Source organism: Pinus tabuliformis, chromosome 6 (genome assembly GCF_031772625.1).
Source record: "Pinus tabuliformis cultivar Carrire ecotype Pingquan chromosome 6, CPIR1, whole genome shotgun sequence".
Classification (NCBI taxonomy): Eukaryota; Viridiplantae; Streptophyta; class Pinopsida; order Pinales; family Pinaceae; genus Pinus; species Pinus tabuliformis.
The window spans coordinates 7,097,471-7,114,998 of NC_142292.1; positions in this window are offsets into that span (position 1 = coordinate 7,097,471).

Sequence of the window (17,528 nt, forward strand, 5' to 3'; positions counted from 1 at the left end):
CTCTTCCTCTTCTTATGTCTTGGGACACTGTTCAACAGATAACCTTACACCTACAGGAATAGGATCCTTCACCGGTTTACTATCCTACATATTAAACCTCTGCAATATTGTCTCAACATACTTCCTCTGGTTTAACTAGAGCTTCCTCTTTGCCCGATCTCTTTTAATTTCCATGCCCAAAATATAGTTTGCAGCACCAAGATCTTTCATGTCGAATTTGGAGGACAATTGGGTCTTCAAATCTTGGATAACTTTTTTGTCATTTCCAACCAACAACATATCATCCACATACAAGACCAGATAAATAACACGGTCACCAATTAATTTAAAATACACACAGTGATCTACTTTTCTTCTGGTGAAGCCAAGTCCTCGTATAAATGTATCAAATTTCTGATACCACATCCTTGGTGACTGTTTTAACCCATATAGAGACTTCTTTAACTTACATACCAATTATTTCTTACCCTTCACCGCAAAGCCTTCAGGTTGCTTCATGTAGATCTCCTCTTCCAGATCCCCGTGAAGAAATTTCGTCTTCACATCCATTTGTTCTACCTCAAAATCAAAAGCAGCAACAATAGATAAAAGTAATCTAATAGAAGTTACCTTGGCAACAGGAGAAAAAATATCACCAAATTCAATTCCCAACACTTGGGAATAACCTTTTGCTACCAACCGAGCTTTGTATTTCTCGACTTTTCCCTCTGCATTTGTCTTGTTTTTGAACACCCATTTGCTGCCAATGGGTTTCCTTCTAGCCGACAACTCCACCAGATCCCAAGCCTCATTTTTGTGCAAAGATGTCATTTCATCAACCATGGCCTCTTTCCAGAGTTTTCCATCCTCTGAATCCACTGCTTCCTTCACAGTTCTGGGATCATCATCAGTAACAGACAAAGCAAAATTTGAACAAAAAGAAAATGGACTATACCTTTCTGGCTGCCTTCTTTCTCGAATTGATCTTCTCACAGTCGGAGTTTGTGGCTCTTCATATTCTGATTCCTCATCTGCTGTAGAGTCTGATTCTTCCTCCTTTAACTCAAACTCTATCTTCTTAGGTTCCTTTAGTTGGACCTCAAGTTTAATAACATCTTTCACCTCTTTGAACACCACATCTCGGCTGTACATAACCTTCCTTGTTACTAGGTTCCAAAGCTTATAACCCTTTAAACCATCCTTATACCCAATAAAGATGCACTTTTCAGATTTACTATCCAACTTTATTCTTTTCTCCTTTGGAACATGTACATATGCATCACATCCAAATACCCTCAGATGTGAAAGAGAGGGTTTCTTACCAGTCCATACCTCTTGTGGAGTCTTATCCTCCAACGCTGATGAAGGTGACCTGTTGACAAGGTAACATGCAGTATCCACAGCCTCTGCCCAAAATTCCTGCCCTTGACCTAGCACCACTGAGCATGCGTCTTTCCCTTTCCATCAACATCTTGTTCATTCATTCTACAACTCCATTTTTCTGAGGTGTATATGGAGTAGTCTTCTACCGTGATATACCACACTTCTTGCAGTATTCTTCTTTTCTCCAAAGACCACTAGATTTTCTGCTCCACTTTTAGGAACCACAGAACTGTTGCACCCATCAACAACAGTGCTACCTTGCAGCTTGTACAGAGTTCCAATCTGAACTCCACACATCAATACCAGTGCTCCCCAAACCATCTTGTAGGTATCCTTCTCGAACACTGTTTTTACACCTGCATCATCCAGCTTACTAACAAAAATCAGATTTCTGGCTAATGCAGGAATATGTAGAACACCCAGAAGTGTTCTAACCCTTCCACCTTGCAGCTTCAACTTTACCTTTCCACGACCAATGATTCCAACCTTCCTGTCATCCCCCAAGAAGACATCACCACCACCATATTTATCATACTCATAGAACCACTCTCTATGGGGAATGAAGTGAAAGGATGCACCTGAGTCAATCAACCATACCTCATGATCTACATGTGTACTTAAAGAAGCCAAGTACACATCCCCACCTTCATCTGAGGTGGTTTTCGCCTCTGCAAAAGGAGCCTCATTAAATCTCTTTCCTTTGTTAGGAGCTTTAGATTTACAGTCCCTTTTGAAGTGGCCTTCCCTTCCACATTTCCAGCACACCACCTTTACAGGTTTTCCTGGAGATTTAGATCTCCCTCTAGATTTAGATCTCCCACTTGATGACTTATTTTTGTTTCTGTTCTGGGACTGTCTTCGTACAGAAAAGGAATCACTATTTTGGCTCTCCATATTTTTCCATCTCATCTCCTCCGTCAGCAAAGCTGAGACTATTTCATCAAACTACAAGGCAGTTTCATTGCTACCTATTGCAATAACCAGACTATCCCATGAATCTAGTAGAGAACACAACAAACTGATGCACTTATCTTCATCTCAAATTTTAAAATCAACAGATGCTAACTGACTTACCATAGTATTAAAAGCGTTCAGATGCTCTGTCACCGAGTCTCCATCTTTCATCCTCAGGTTATACAGTTTTTTCTGCAGGAACAGTTTATTCACCAGAGACTTAGATTGGTACAAAGTCCCTAACTTGTCCCATAAAGCCTTCGCCATAGCTTTCGCTGATACATTCAACAATACTGAATCTGATACACACAATTGTATTATGCTCTTTGCCTTCTGATCCAACTTCTTCCATTCTTCATCGGACACTCCCATTGGTTTAGTACCCGGATCTACCGCGATCCACTTATCTTTATCCACCAATACATCCTCCATCTTGAGCTTCCACAACTCAAAACTTTGACCATTAAATTTCTTGATCTCTATCTTTCCACTGCTCGCCATCTTCTTTCACCACCAGAATCGATCTCACAAATCTCCCACTAAACAGGGTCTACCACAGGCCCGAGTGAAACCCCTCAGCAACAAAGGCATCCCTTTGAAGCCAAATCTGCTCTAATACCAAATGTAGGTTTTAACCCCGTACAGAAATTACCTGCTTACAAATTCCAAAATACAGAAAATAAACAATGCGAGAGCATAACACATAAAACACATATACACAGAGATTTTCCCTTGGATCCCAAAACCGGGACTACCAGCTTGATTTTTCATTATGTTCCTTTCAATGTTATAATACATATTTATACATTCCGAAGCATCCAATACCATGGACTAAAAACCATCGCGTCCAAAAAACATGTGTGAAAATCATGCACAAAAATATAGGTGGGTCCGCCCAACCTAACATAGGGTCCAAAACCAAAATTTTCCGGGACGCTGCCCCGGACCCCATAAAGTGGGGTTACGGGTGCCCCTCAAACCCCCTATTAACTACGTGGAAAGAATATAACACAACCCAATAGTCCGTGGCTATAAACAGTAGCTTCACCCACTGCTTCGCTGGATCCTTTCGTGCCCTAATATAGATGTTGTGCATATCAGCTTTGAATTCTACAAAACTCTATAGACTATTGTGCATTGTAGGTGATAGGCGCAACCTCCTATTGATCCACATCCGGATGCTCACCTCCCTCAGCACCCATAAAATATCTGTTTTGCATCCTTGGTGGCCCAGAGCAAAGCGTACTTCATGACCTCTCGTAACTCTCTGTCAATGTTGGGGAACTGACTGTCCTCCGGCAATTCACCTACTACTAGCAATATGGATAGTAGCAACCACGCATAGTGGAATGTCTTACCCCGCTCCTGGGATTCGCGACAATTTATCAAAAATTCCTCGCAGAGGAATTCAGCCTAGTTGAACTAGACCCCCTCCGCACACAGCTCGGCCAGCGCGACCACTGGCGCCGGTACCTTATCAGTGCGACACTTTCTCATAATTTTTTTAGCCAGGAGTTGGGTCACTAAGTGCACCCCTTTGTCCTTGATCTTAGAGATGACATAGCCCATACTCTTCTTCTTCGGCTTATATTTCACCTTCATGGCTTCCGAGAGAGACAAATCGCTACCTTTTCTGGCTATAGTCACAGGGTCCGTTCCTTTACAGGAGAGCCAAGAAATCCAATGAGTGAGGTTTGTTGTGATGCAAATAAGCTCCTCCAACTATAGATACCTGTCATGCACCAGGAAGAGCAACTGCCTAATGACAAAAATGGTGATGGGCGTGTGGTGGAAATGTGGTATCCATAATAAGTGCAGCAACCCGACCTTTTCCACACTGCATAGCCATTTCTGCGGATCTAATGTTATCACCGCCCCCTCGGTGTTCTGCTTCATTAAGTTCCCAGTCCTTAGGTGCAGAAACTTCTTGCTATCAATGAGGTCCCAATCTTCAAATTTCATGTTTAGTACGTGACCTAGGTGCGGTCCCTCAAATGCAATGCTGTTGGGGAGGAGTAGGGTCTCGATTGAGCTTTTCATTTCCTCCAGGTTTTCCCTTTCTGCAGAGGGACATACGCTGGTAGTTTTGTTGTAGAGTGCAACGGTTGGATATCCTCCTCCACTTCTTCTTCTTATTCCACCACGGTGATAAGGGCATGTAAGTCTTCTTCTTCCTCATCTATTTCTATTGTGACTGCTTTCCCCTTCTTTTCCAAGGATAGTTTTCTATGCCGCAGATTCCTCGGGGACATGTGTACTAGCCCTATCGCCTGTTTATCCTTCTTGGGCCTCGATGTTTGCGGTGATTTTGGGATTTCTGTCACCACCCTGCGACCTTCTGGAACATCCTCCACCATGTCGGTCTATGCGGCATCGCTGGTAGGTACCTCTTCAATTCCCAACCCATCCATGGTGGTCGTCATCCTTTCTAGGCTGTATTCTATCTCTCACGAACTTAGGGGCTCAATTATCACTCGGCTCTCAATGCTCTGTGTTCTGCTCAAGTGCTCGATTCTTAAATGACCAAGAGTTGTTCGATGGCCAGCCTTTTGAGTCTTATAACACCTTTCAAATTCGAATTCGATCGTTCCCTGCAATTTCGGGCCATTAATGCTTTCTTGGTGGCATATTTTCCAAAATCTTACCCATAACTTGCATCTTAAATGCCCATCGCCCGCTCCATTTGGCCTCAAATCAGACATCCCGTTATGAATAGTGACACCAATAGTCACTTCCATTTGACCCACGCAGTAGCGCAGCCCTCCCTGCGTAGTCACGAACCCTATGACGTTCTAATTCTACGCACATATTTAATATTGTGCAGCTCCCAGGTAGAATATTGTATAGTCCCGCGCTCCCTTTCAACTGCCTGGAGCGCTAATACTGTTCTCCCTACGGCTAGTCAAGTGGTCGCACCACCCTTGCAAGGCTCCATCCCATCCTCTATCATATTTCGGGGAGAATCCCCATCTTCCATTGTGGTGATTGGCATCGTGCACTCTACTATTTTCAATGCACTAGCCTGGTCACTACGCTTAGCAATATGTGGTCCAAGCCAAGGCAGCAGACTAACTAGTTCACGACAATAGTTTTCCAATTTGTCAGTATGCTTGTATGCACCTTGCCTTTCCATCCTCGGTCTTTCGACGAGAAATGCTTCCTTTATTTTTCTTTCTAGCTTCTTGACCTCTATGTCCATTAAAGAACTTTTCTCCCTTAGCCTTACCCTGTCTTTTTCAAGTTCGCGAAGTCTAAAGTTTCCTCGTCGAATTTCTTCCTGAAGTCTTATATGTTCTGCTTCGCGTAGCTATGTGATTTTTTCATTCCAGTCTACGTGGACCATCATATCTACAGGTTCTGTTACATGCGGACTTGGCTTCGCATGCTCCATAGGGACTACATCCTCTGCTTTATACTTCAGCGTCGGAAACGCTTGCGCGGGCAAAGTTTTATAGATGGTCCTATAAGCCCATACCACCGTTGGTACGCGCAGGTCCCAGTCAGTGCGTCTGACATGGTGGACCTTGTTCAGCACTTCGCACACCTTGTCAAAGGCTTCCCTGTGTATGATCTTTGGTGCGTTAGGTCATATCATACCTCATCATTCGCGCACTCGTCATGCCTACTTCTACTTGTTGTTCCTAATTTCTATTGTGAGAGCAGTGTGCGTTCGTGCAGGTTGCGTACCATATGCCTGTACCCATCTGGAAAGGTGGGCGTGCAGGCTATTTCATCCATCCTACCTAGCTTCCATCCTCATCTGAGGCTTCCCAAATCATAAGTGCATCATCTTTCTGCATTCGCACCAGTCCCTGAAACTCTGTTGGTGCATACCCCACCACCTTGCGAGCGTAGCATGTAGTGCCCATTTCAGAGCATCGAATCACTATTGTTCTGGCACTTCACTTTAGAATTCGTCCAGGAATTCATCTACCATTGTCATCCCATCATACATAGGCAGATCCATTACCTCTGTTGTCACGTAGTGCAGTGATCTTACCATCATGTTGCAATTGAGTGTGGTTACCTCGTGTAACTAGTTCTACCATCGTTCTGTTTCCTCATCCGAATCTGATGTGCAGGTGCTTTCGTGCTTCCACAAAATATGGCCATCTACTATAGGATTCACCCAATCCTATTCCCAAGCAGTTATCTTATAGATACAATCTAGCTCATTGTCACTTTCGTCGTCGCGCACTGGTTCTGTGTAGCGCGATCCTTCTGCATGGTTTAAAGGTACCACTACGCGCAGTGAATTTTTCTCAAAATCATTTTGTGCTTCATTACATTTATCACCCCGTTCTTATCAATGGCCCAATCTATTCCCAGTAGCGTGGGATAGGGATTGCTATCATCAACAATCTCTATCACCTCTAAATCTGCAAGCATGTTCGCACCTTCGATGTCTACCGTTATTCCCTACAATCTTCCCATCGGTAGGATCTTCTACTGATTCACCATTCACAATTGAATAGGGGACCATTGCAATGCGAGACTACCCATGCGCTTCCATGTCTGTTTAGGTAGCACTTTCACATCCAATCCTAGATCCAGAATTACTTGATCCATTTCGTACTCCTCGATTTTCGCAGTCAATCTCATTTCCCTTCCTGTTCACGATGTATGTTTCCCGAGCTTCAGGACTACACATGGTTCTCCTGACCTAGTGCACCTAGTCATATGTTCCCACAGTCCCTTCACCACTTTTCTATTGCACAACAGCTTCATACATGTCTCCAGAAAGGTAGTGATCATTGAAGGATCCATCTCCGGCTCTAGTTGATCCTTACTACCTAAAGTGGAGGCCTCCGTGAAGCTCTTCTTAGCTTCCATGAATGTCTCCTTCATGTGCTCCAAATCAAATTCAGGTTCCTTTGTAGGAGCCTTGCGAACCCATGCACTTTCTTCAGGCTGCTTACCTTTGTCATCTCCTGTCATGATACAGCTTTGAAGCACTATGTTTACATTCGGGTCCTCTTTGTGCGGCTCAGACGTCATCATTTGCAAATTCTGAGTCAGAGGAGGCTGGAGTATCCCTTTATTGCATAGCCTTGCTATCAATGTAGGGAAGTCCTCCATCTCATGATCAAACTGAGTACAATATAAACATGATGCTCTCATCGAGTTTGTACAATTGCAGGCATAATGCCCTAGCCCTCTGCAATTGTAACAAATCAGCTGTCCACGACCTCTTCCTGGTCCCATTCCACCTCGACCTCATCTGCACACCTGAAATCCAGCACGCCATCCCTGCATTTGGATCGAGGCCTCGTGTTTCAGTCTATACTCTATAGGCAGGAGTTTGATCCATCATCAGCTCGTAACTTCTGCAGGTGCGCTCATCATGGCCTACTGACCTACAGAAATTACAAAACAATTGCTGGGATGTCTGCGTATACTTCTGTAATAGGTGACAGTTATCCATAGCATGTTTTCCTCCTATCTGACAAATCGCGCACCATAATGCAGGCACCGCGCTCGGTCCTGCTTGTGCCTCTGGTCTTAATGGCATTGGCCCTACACCCGTCAAGTAGTTCGCGAAGACTAGACAATGGTCCTTGTCATGCCCCTGGCTTTTGCATTTTATGCACCATACCTCCTCTTGCGCTTTTGGGTGAGTTGTCCTATCCTGTTTCAAACTCCACATTTCCAAACACAAATTTTGCAGTTACGCATGGATTTGTTGGACTCCCAGGCCAGGATCTTGTATTGGGGTCTCGAGTAGTCTCATTGCAATCTCCAAAGCTTCTGCCTTGGTGGATAAATTTTGCTGTGAAAATGTTTCCTTAACTACGGTGTTAGTGACGCTACAAACCATGCGTGGTGCTGTCCATCCGTCAATGTCATGTTGGATTCATGAATCATACTCTTCAGTCTCTAATCCAGATCCCACAGGGTCTCGCCTGGAAGCATCGTGATTTCTTTAAACCTGATAATCGATTGTGTCTTCGACTTTGACCTGCTAAATTCCTTATTCAGCACGGCCTGGATATTTGTGATCCCCACATTTGGATGGTCATTAGAATGCTTAATGTACCATGTTAGTGTGCGATCCTATAATGCGCTTACCAGCATGGCCTTCTTAATATTGTCATCCACGACTCCTTGAGCTTCCCATATAGATTTTACTACAAACCAAAATTGGTCCGGATCTTTGTTCCCTACTCCTCTAAATACCGTAAATTTTATCGTGCTTGCCATATTGAACTGTAGTGATGGTGGAGGTGGTGTGGGCAGAGATTGAGGTGACGATGGTGAAACCAGTGGCAGTGTAGGTGGAGGTGGTATGCACGGAATTCGTTGCCTTATCAAACTGATTGCACTTCTTGGAGAAAATTTCGCGAGCTCTTCGTCACTTTCCTGCTGAGGTGAAATCAAGGGGCTATTTTCTATCTCTGCGCTACCTTCGTTTCTATAGATCCTCCCACTTCGCGTAGCCCCGAACATCATTATTCGCATAACCCACTTTTCACATAATAGCATTTTAATCCAAATGTTTAATGATATAATGTATTTACCTTGCGGTCCTTTGAGGAAGCGTCGTTCTGCCTCACTGTAGCTGACTGTTGTGTCTATTGAGAACTCAGTGATAAACCCTCCTATAATGTGATCTATCCAATGGTCCACAATGTGCGCGATCTTATCTTTCAATGCTTCTAGTCTGCGCACCAATTCTGGAGTCCACACAATCGGTTTGTTGAGCCTACACCTTCCCTGACTATTTGCTAGCTTCGCGATCCACTCATATAAATCAGAGGAGAAGGATGCAAAGAAAATTTCATGGATTTCTGTATATAAGTAGCACTCCAACAACTGATCCTTTGATACTCGTGGATTTCTGTTTTCCTGCACTGCGAACTTGCGAATTTTTTTTCCAGCCACTCTTCAATTTCTTTCTTTGTTGGATTCTAGTGACACGACATCAGACATCCCTTATGAAGATCCTGGTCCTGGCAATGGAACCATTTGTTGGCTTGTTGGGGCCTAACCTAGGTTCAGAGGTGATTTAGCCAAACAAATCCCGGTACTACTAGCACTTTTGGCAACAGTTCTCGGAGCACGGACTGAGGTCTCACCCAAAGTAGTATGGGAGGGTGCTAGAACTAGGTTTCCACACCCTAGAGATGTCTGATGGTTTAAAGTGGTCCGTGGTTCGACCCTGCCTGCACTTTGCTACGCGCACTTACCCATACCTCGCAGGCTGAGATGCAGCCTTCGCAAAACCCTACTCGGGGGCTGAACAGTGTTATAACCCAAGGCCTTACTAGTAACCTAATAGTTAATGAACTTAGCTTATTCGTATGCTTTCAGTTATACTTAACAATATTCACAATTCATACAAGTGTGCGTAGTAAATAAACAGTATAATTGCAAATGATATCAAACATGTAATACTCAGAACAGATGCACAGAATTGGTAACAAAACCTTTCTTTATTAATCTATTTTCTGGTTACAGACTCTACTCTACCCTGTGCACTCAGCTGTAGGGGTCCGTGAACTCAGCTGCAAACTCTACTAGGCATCTGCACACTCAGCTACAGAGCCTCTTCCTACTACTACGACCCAAGACACATTTAGACACTTGCTCCGAACTTCCATCTCATACTTCGCTCTTCCTTTCTTAACTATATTTTACACTTAGATATTCACTCTATTTATACAATCCCATCGTCCACAGACCATGGATAGGCTAACATTATATTCAACACTTAGGGAAGACAACCCTATGACTTTAACATACACTTCGCACCCACAATTCGCGGAGATTTACAACAATACCACTCAAAACTTGGGCTTTGAGCCCCAAAACATGTTGTGGGGGGATTCCATACCCAACATAAGCCAAAGGATAAAATTTCTTTTTAATGGAAGAAACAAATCATTCCAAGTTGAAATTATTTTACCATGCTTTTGAAGATATGCTTGTGTCTTTCCTTCTCACCACACAAGTGCAGTTCCTCCAAGTCGAAGGCTAGCCAGCTGAATCTTCTTCCTTTCTGAATAAAATTTTTGCACCCTGCAATATACATCAATTTTCCTTATCCAATTATCAAGCTTTTTTTCATTAAGTTCTCTATCATAAATTGGAAAATCAAATTTTACATGTAATTTGATCAAAGAGGTTTTCGTTTTCTTCTTCTTAGAAGAACTAGTTTTATGACAAGAAGACGATGATGAAAACGATGATGGTGATGATGGAGGAGATGGTGGAGGCATTCCTCCTTTTCCTTTATCTTCCTTATCTTCTTTGTCTAGAGGGACAAAAGGAAAAGGTTCCTTTGCTCCCTTGTCTGGTCTAGGTGATGAATTACCTTCACCTCTACCTTTTTTAAACTCATGATACATCTCTTCCACCATGCTATCTATCATCATGAAACTATCCAAGAACTAGGATTCTGACCCAAGTGGAGTTTCATCTGCCATCCTTCTTTGTGAAAAGACCCTTCAAATCTCTAGATTTGCCTCGGCAATTTCTCCTTCACCTTGTCCAAGCCTTAACCTAGTCAGCATTCAAATCTCCAAACAAACTTGTCAAACCTTAAAAACCTTAAGCTCTGATACCACTTGATCTGAAATTGAAAAAAAGGTATTACAAACTATGTGTGAATTTGCCTATGTTACTTAGTGCAATGGATCAAAAAGATTGCGAATAACACAGACACTTAAACAATTATAAGACACAATTAAAACACATCAACACAACCAAAATTAATAAAGGAATTCACCAGACTTCCTGGCTATATCTCCTAGTCCTATATTCTAGTGTTGACTTATTTATTATGTCTTCAAAATGGTTGTTAAAAGTGTGAGCTCAAAAAGAGAGAATCGATATGAAAATGGATCTCACCGCTGTGTTTCGCTCGAATCTTTGAGTCGAAATGAGTATACACTCGACTGTACTAGGCACTCTAACCTCTAGACCCCCCAGAACAGTTCACAATACACTCCTCTGAACACTCTCCCATCAACTTTTCTGTGTTATGGTATTTATACACCACGTACACTTACAAATTGCAATAAACGTGGAACAATACGTTTATAATAGAAACAAACTATAAACGAAAGGACCGGCAGGCCCGAGGTGGACCCCGACCGTCTGGCCTTTCCCCGATGCTAATCTCGAGAACTGACCATCTGATGGCTATCATGTCCCACTCATCAACTGATCTAGATGTTCCGCACCGTTGACCTGTCCTGTTAAATCCAACGGCTATCATGCGGTCTCGCGCCCCAACTAGCACGTCTGCTAATTCTCTGAATGCACACGCGAAAGTGGTTTTCGGGATGCTACGTGTCACCCACTGAGTGGAATCACATGCTCTTGGTTGAAAACCACTTCCTGCCTTGAAGGCACGTGATAAACTATTTACTGCTCTTCTATCGAAACTCAAAGAGTTTAGCTTCTTCTTCATAACTTTATCGCATCTGTTTTCTAGGATAACCCACCTACATGATTCCACATGATATGCGTTGATCTCCTTTGATCGAACTATCTCTGCTCTTGATCACTGATCCTCATCGCTTGTGGTATGAACCAATCGCAAACTACCACATCACCTTCTATGTTGACATCATCAAGAACCTGTAACTCTTTCTGGAGATGCCACATGTCCTGCTGACGTAGGCATTGACTTTTGGCCTGAATCTTTAATTGGCTCTATTTTCCTTATCCGAACTCGGATTTACATGTTGTTTGAACTGTTGGCTTCATATTAACGAGCACTTCAACATTATTCCAATTTCACCTATATTTGAAGACTTTTGATCTAGAGGCTATGCTGAATCCATTTTGGATCATCCAGGTAGTTTCAAGGGAGCGTGGGACTATAAAATACACTGCCAGGTTTGGAGAACTACACAACAGGCAAGATGCGTAGAAAATGGTGAAGTTACAACATATGAAGTTGCATGTAGGAAGCTGTGTCATGGAGGAAGGTACCGCGTAGCGCAACAAAAGTGACTGTTGGAGTCACTGTTCATGACTTGACATCCAAGAGATGGTTAAGGGGAGTGAGATGGCAGCATTTAAGGCAAAAATCTTTGAAGATCTGCCGCCAAAAAACATTAATTGTCAGAATTTGGGGGGAACAGTTGAAGTTGATTTCAAGAACCCCTATAAATTATGCATGCTGGTCCAACAAAGAACACTTTGCGCCCTTAGAGTTATTGTTGAGATTTGTTATCTATTGCCTATGAACCGCTCATATTGGGAGGATTTAGTCATGAGCCCTACATTTGATAAGTTGTATGAGTTGAATCGGAAGTTCATTCTCGAAAACATTCCTGGACCAAGCCCTGCAGAAACTGTGAGTACTGGTGGCAATGTTGCCTCTGAAGGAGGTTCCCAAAATTTATGAGTATGGAAGATTCGGCTTCTGTGCCTATGGCGTTGAGGTCACCTAGGCTGAAGCCTACCCCTTCGAGAGACACTCAAATAGTTAAATTGAAGAAGGATAAATAGAAAAAGCCACTACCAGTGCGTGAATCACCAAGAAATCATTCTGCAACACAATCCAAACAAAAGAAAGATAAGCAGCCCGAGAAGGTAGTTGACCTGGAGGTGGAAGAAGGCCAAGGTACAGAAGACATAGATGCTGAGGGAGTGGAGCCCATCATGAAGCTACCCAACTATATCCCTCTGCGTAAGGGGAAGGTGAAGGTCACAAAGGACCCAGATTCGGAGAAGTTTTCCATTTCTATGCCCCTACTACCTGAGCCCCTTTGAAGGCCTACGACTTGTGCAGATCCCACTGTTGAAAATGGAGGATTGGGACCTCATAGATCATGGTAGGTTTCCACACTTAGAAACAGATAAGTACATGAAGTGCGTCTACTACGTGGAGTCAGGTGTTACCGCATTAGAGACGGTGGAATGGATTTGTGGTATGGAGAACGTGGGGTTACTGAATCTATTGTGGGTGCCCCCTTATCACCGCAACCCTATCAACACGTGCACCAACTGCTCACTTTAGTGCATGATGGGTGTTTATGGCTAGGATGGCCTATCCCCATCACTAACATGTTAATCCACAAAATCATGCACCTTCCATATGAAGGACTGAATTCGGCCAAGGAGTTTGGCGGAAAGACGGGAGAAAAGGACCTGGAAGAAAGAATGAAGAGAGATTATGGCCTTATAAAGAAGGTGTGAGGGTATTCCATCCTATTAATAATGGACCCAACAGTTCAAATAGCCACAAAAATTTTAGCAAGGAAAGTAATGAGGAAGTGTCACGTGGATGAATTTCTGACACCCATAGTGTCCCTATTTGCTCAGTGCGTGAAAGGCGTACAATTCAACTGGTCCAGGTACCTATGCGAGGAATTCCTCGTGAGTTATAGCGAGGTCTACGATGAAAACAGGTTTTTTTTTATGCTTGTTTATTGCTGTCTATTGTGTTGGTTGCATGGGAACTACCAGAGGATAGCTAGTTTCCTCTGCTTTAAGAAGGATTGTCGGAGGGAGTGCAGTTCACCTCCTTATGGGCTACCAAGGACCCTGTATGAATCACAGAGATGAAAATACTTTGGGTACTGATGGAATCGAGGCTCCGCATGGAAATTAACCAGCATCCATGGTTGTCCCCAACCTTGTACATGTAGCTGGCATCCTACGTCACATTCAAGACTGAATTTCCCAAGGTGTATATCTAGGCGTGGAAGGATCCAGTGCAGAAGTAGCATGACTTGCCATATTTGGTAACAAAGACAGATGTACAAGAATTGGTAGCAAGATGGCCCGTCGAGTGGCACGCCCCTTTAGATCAACCTGCTAGGCCAAGCACGTGTGTGGAGAGTGTTGCCGCAAAGAAAAGGAAGGAGGTAGCTAAGCAAGCTATGCACAACCTGGTCACGCAAAAAAAGAAGGATGCTGCAGAGAAGGCTCGTGTTGAGAAGGCACATGCTACTAAGGATAAGGAAGAATAGGAGCAGTGCGAGAGCCAAAAGGTGACAATTCACCTTCGTCGGAAATAGAAACAAAAGAGCTTACAGGACAAGGTGGCAGAGGCAAGTAAAGGCAGCGCACCCCCTTCATTCTGAAAAGGTGATGATCCTCATCAATGGGTAATTATATGGGCCTTAATTCACCTCCTATCGTAGTCAAACCAACTATTCTCATAACTTATTACATGCTTTTGATTATATTTTTTTTATGAGGTGAGTTAGAGTTGGATATTTTTCTTTGTGGTCTAATGTGCATTTAATGTAGGATTAAAGGAGAAAATCAAGAAATTTTGTCAAAGACCAAGGTCTAAACTAGAATGGGACAAGGGAGAGGGATTATAGGAGGTAAATCCTCCTCATTTACTACCCCTCCATTCGAATATTCCTCCATCAGCTCTAAGGACAAACAACCAAATCATGAGGACTAGAAGGCAGTTGATCAAGTGAGAGACAAAGCACCAGTTTATCTCGAGTTTGGGAGCTGAGCCTCCCTAATTTCAAGGAAGTCATTGGAGACTTCAGATGTATAAGTAGAGAGGCCTAGGACCTCAGTAGGATTCAAATTTTCATTGTAAAACATTACTCTATTTTCGAGCTACAAGACTTGTGACAGTTATTTTTTATGTAATTTGTTTTTTTGGTAATACAAATGAGTTTTGTTTTGAGCCATCATTGAGTTAACTCAGAGGGCTGAAGCTCTTGGGTTAGGGCCCAACCCTAGAATCCAAGGCTCCTCTTATTTTACAAGTATTTTTAGTGTAGATTCATATTTTAATTGCTAATTTGCTTATTAGATGCATTTCCATTACAAGTAGTGTAGATTAGATTGGTTGTCTGATAGTTTTCTTCTTTGTGCTTTATTGCAAGTAGCAGGTTAGAAAGGAGAAAAAGAATCACCATGAGGTTGTTAGCAGGTGTCTCGGCCTCACTTCCTCCCTCTGGGACCATGACCTGAGGAAGGGACCCTTAAGCAGCTCCAAAAACACAGATTTCTAGTTCTTTTATGAGCTTTGGAGTTTGGTGTCTTTAACTTAGTATTTGGTTAATGTTGCAAGGTAGATTTCATTGTCATATTTTCCATCTCCACTTCTACAGTAGATCTCACTCATGCTTTCATTCCCTTTAGCAACTTTCTTCATGCATAATAAAGGCAGTTGATTCATTAGTTATGCTTCTCTAGTTTATGAAAATGTATATTGTTGCATGAATTTTCGGAAGACACACATGGTTTATGTAGAGTAGGTGCTTCAGGAGGATACCAAGCCTTCAAAGCCAACAACCACCTTCCACTTCATCCACCTTAGCCATCCCTTGTCTCCACCATCACCCTCACTAGTTTTACAGCATTTATCATTGAAATTCTCCTAAACACATTGAGCGAATCTAGCCATCTCTTATTTTGGATATTGACTCCTGAGTGCTCCTAGACCTTCCAACACTCCATTCCACCCATCACACACCTTTCCTAAGCCTCCCAAAGTTGGAAATACTGAGAAGGGGGGTGAATCAATATTTCTTTTTCAATTATTAATTTTATCAGTTAAAAACATTTATATTTGGAACATAGAAATAGATAACAGGAATAGATGCTTTTATTAATGTGATATTTGCAATAAATCAAGTACAATATATATATATATATATATATATATATATATATATATATATATATATATATATATATATATATATAGATAGATATAGATATAGATATAGATATATATATATATATATATAGATATATCTATATATATAGATATAGATAGATATATATATATATATATATATATATATATATATATATATATATATATATATATATATAGATAGATATAGATATCTGATTTCAATCAGTTTCCAAGCACCAACTTGGACTCTTTGTGAGGCTCCAACCTCCAGAGCACCAACTCTGTCTTCTCAAGGCACCAACCTTGAATTTGGAAGCACCAACTCCCAAGACACCAATCCTTTCAGTTACGAAGCACTAACCTCAAGGGCTCCAACCCTCTGCTGTAAACTGTCTGGATCTATTTGGTTGTAATTCTCTGCTCCCAACCCTGCTAGGCCTATGACTTACTTTTGTCCTCCTGTTCCTTCTGTTGTAACATGATTAGTTTTGATAATTTAAATTTTCTGATATAATAGGTTTTAGTAGTTTATAAATAATAAATGGGTCTACAAGAGTAAATGTGCCCTCAAAATGTAAATTTAAGTTTCATTAGCTAGTTGATTTCATTAATCATGCATTTAAACATGATTAAAATGATGTAATAAAGTAAATTCAAACATGGTTTACAAACCTTTGAGAAAAAAATTTCAAAACATGAAAGAGGGTTTTTTTAATAACATCCTCATGTACAAAAACCTCTCTCAGTTTTGTAACAGCTATTATGGATTGGGAAATGCAAATGCATCTTTGAAGGAATATTTTCCATAAATTTCTTGTTTTAGTCACCTTTTTGCAGAGGACAGTGTGACTAAAAAAAGATGAATATTTGGAAGCTGGAAGAAATTTTTGTTCATAATATTCCATAATACAAAAACCTACTCACTTTTCACACAAGTGTTAGGGGTTGGTATATACACTCTCATCATGTTTAGCCTATTTTTCCGACTGTGCAATGTCTTGTTTAAGCCACCTTTTCACATAAACTATTGTGGATAATCAAAGATGCTTCTTGAGAAACTAAAGGAGGTTTGTGTTCCTGTTATCACTCACGTTGTCCCTTTTGACTCCTAAAGGGATACGGCCGAGGTAACCACAAACCAATTTTGGACTGCAGGCCCTAGCCTGCCTGCAGTCAAAGAGGGCTCTCTCTTTATGATTTAGCTTTGTTGAAGGGGTGATTTTAGGCTAGTTATGATGCACAGGGGTTTTGATTGAGTTTTGGTGGGAAAACTGACACTTTCAGATAGAGAGGCTGAGTATAGTCTGAATGTTTCAAACCATTGGGCGTGGAGTCGAGGAGGGGAACTGCTGGTGTTTTTCCTTAATAACAGTGAGGGGAAATGGAGCAAGATAACTGAAGCAGAAGCAACTTTCAGGTTCAAGGGATGGCAAGAATGCTAAAGAAAGAGAGGCAGTTAAGAATCTCTCCAACAGATTAGCAGAGGAAACAACAAGGCGCTACCTAGGAGCAGTTAAGAATCCCTAGATAATTGGCCGGCACAGGCGAACTGGGGTAAACATGAGCCAGAAGGAATTCAATGTTCATAACCAATTCATTTAGAAGAAAACATCAAGAAACAACAGGAATTGAGCAT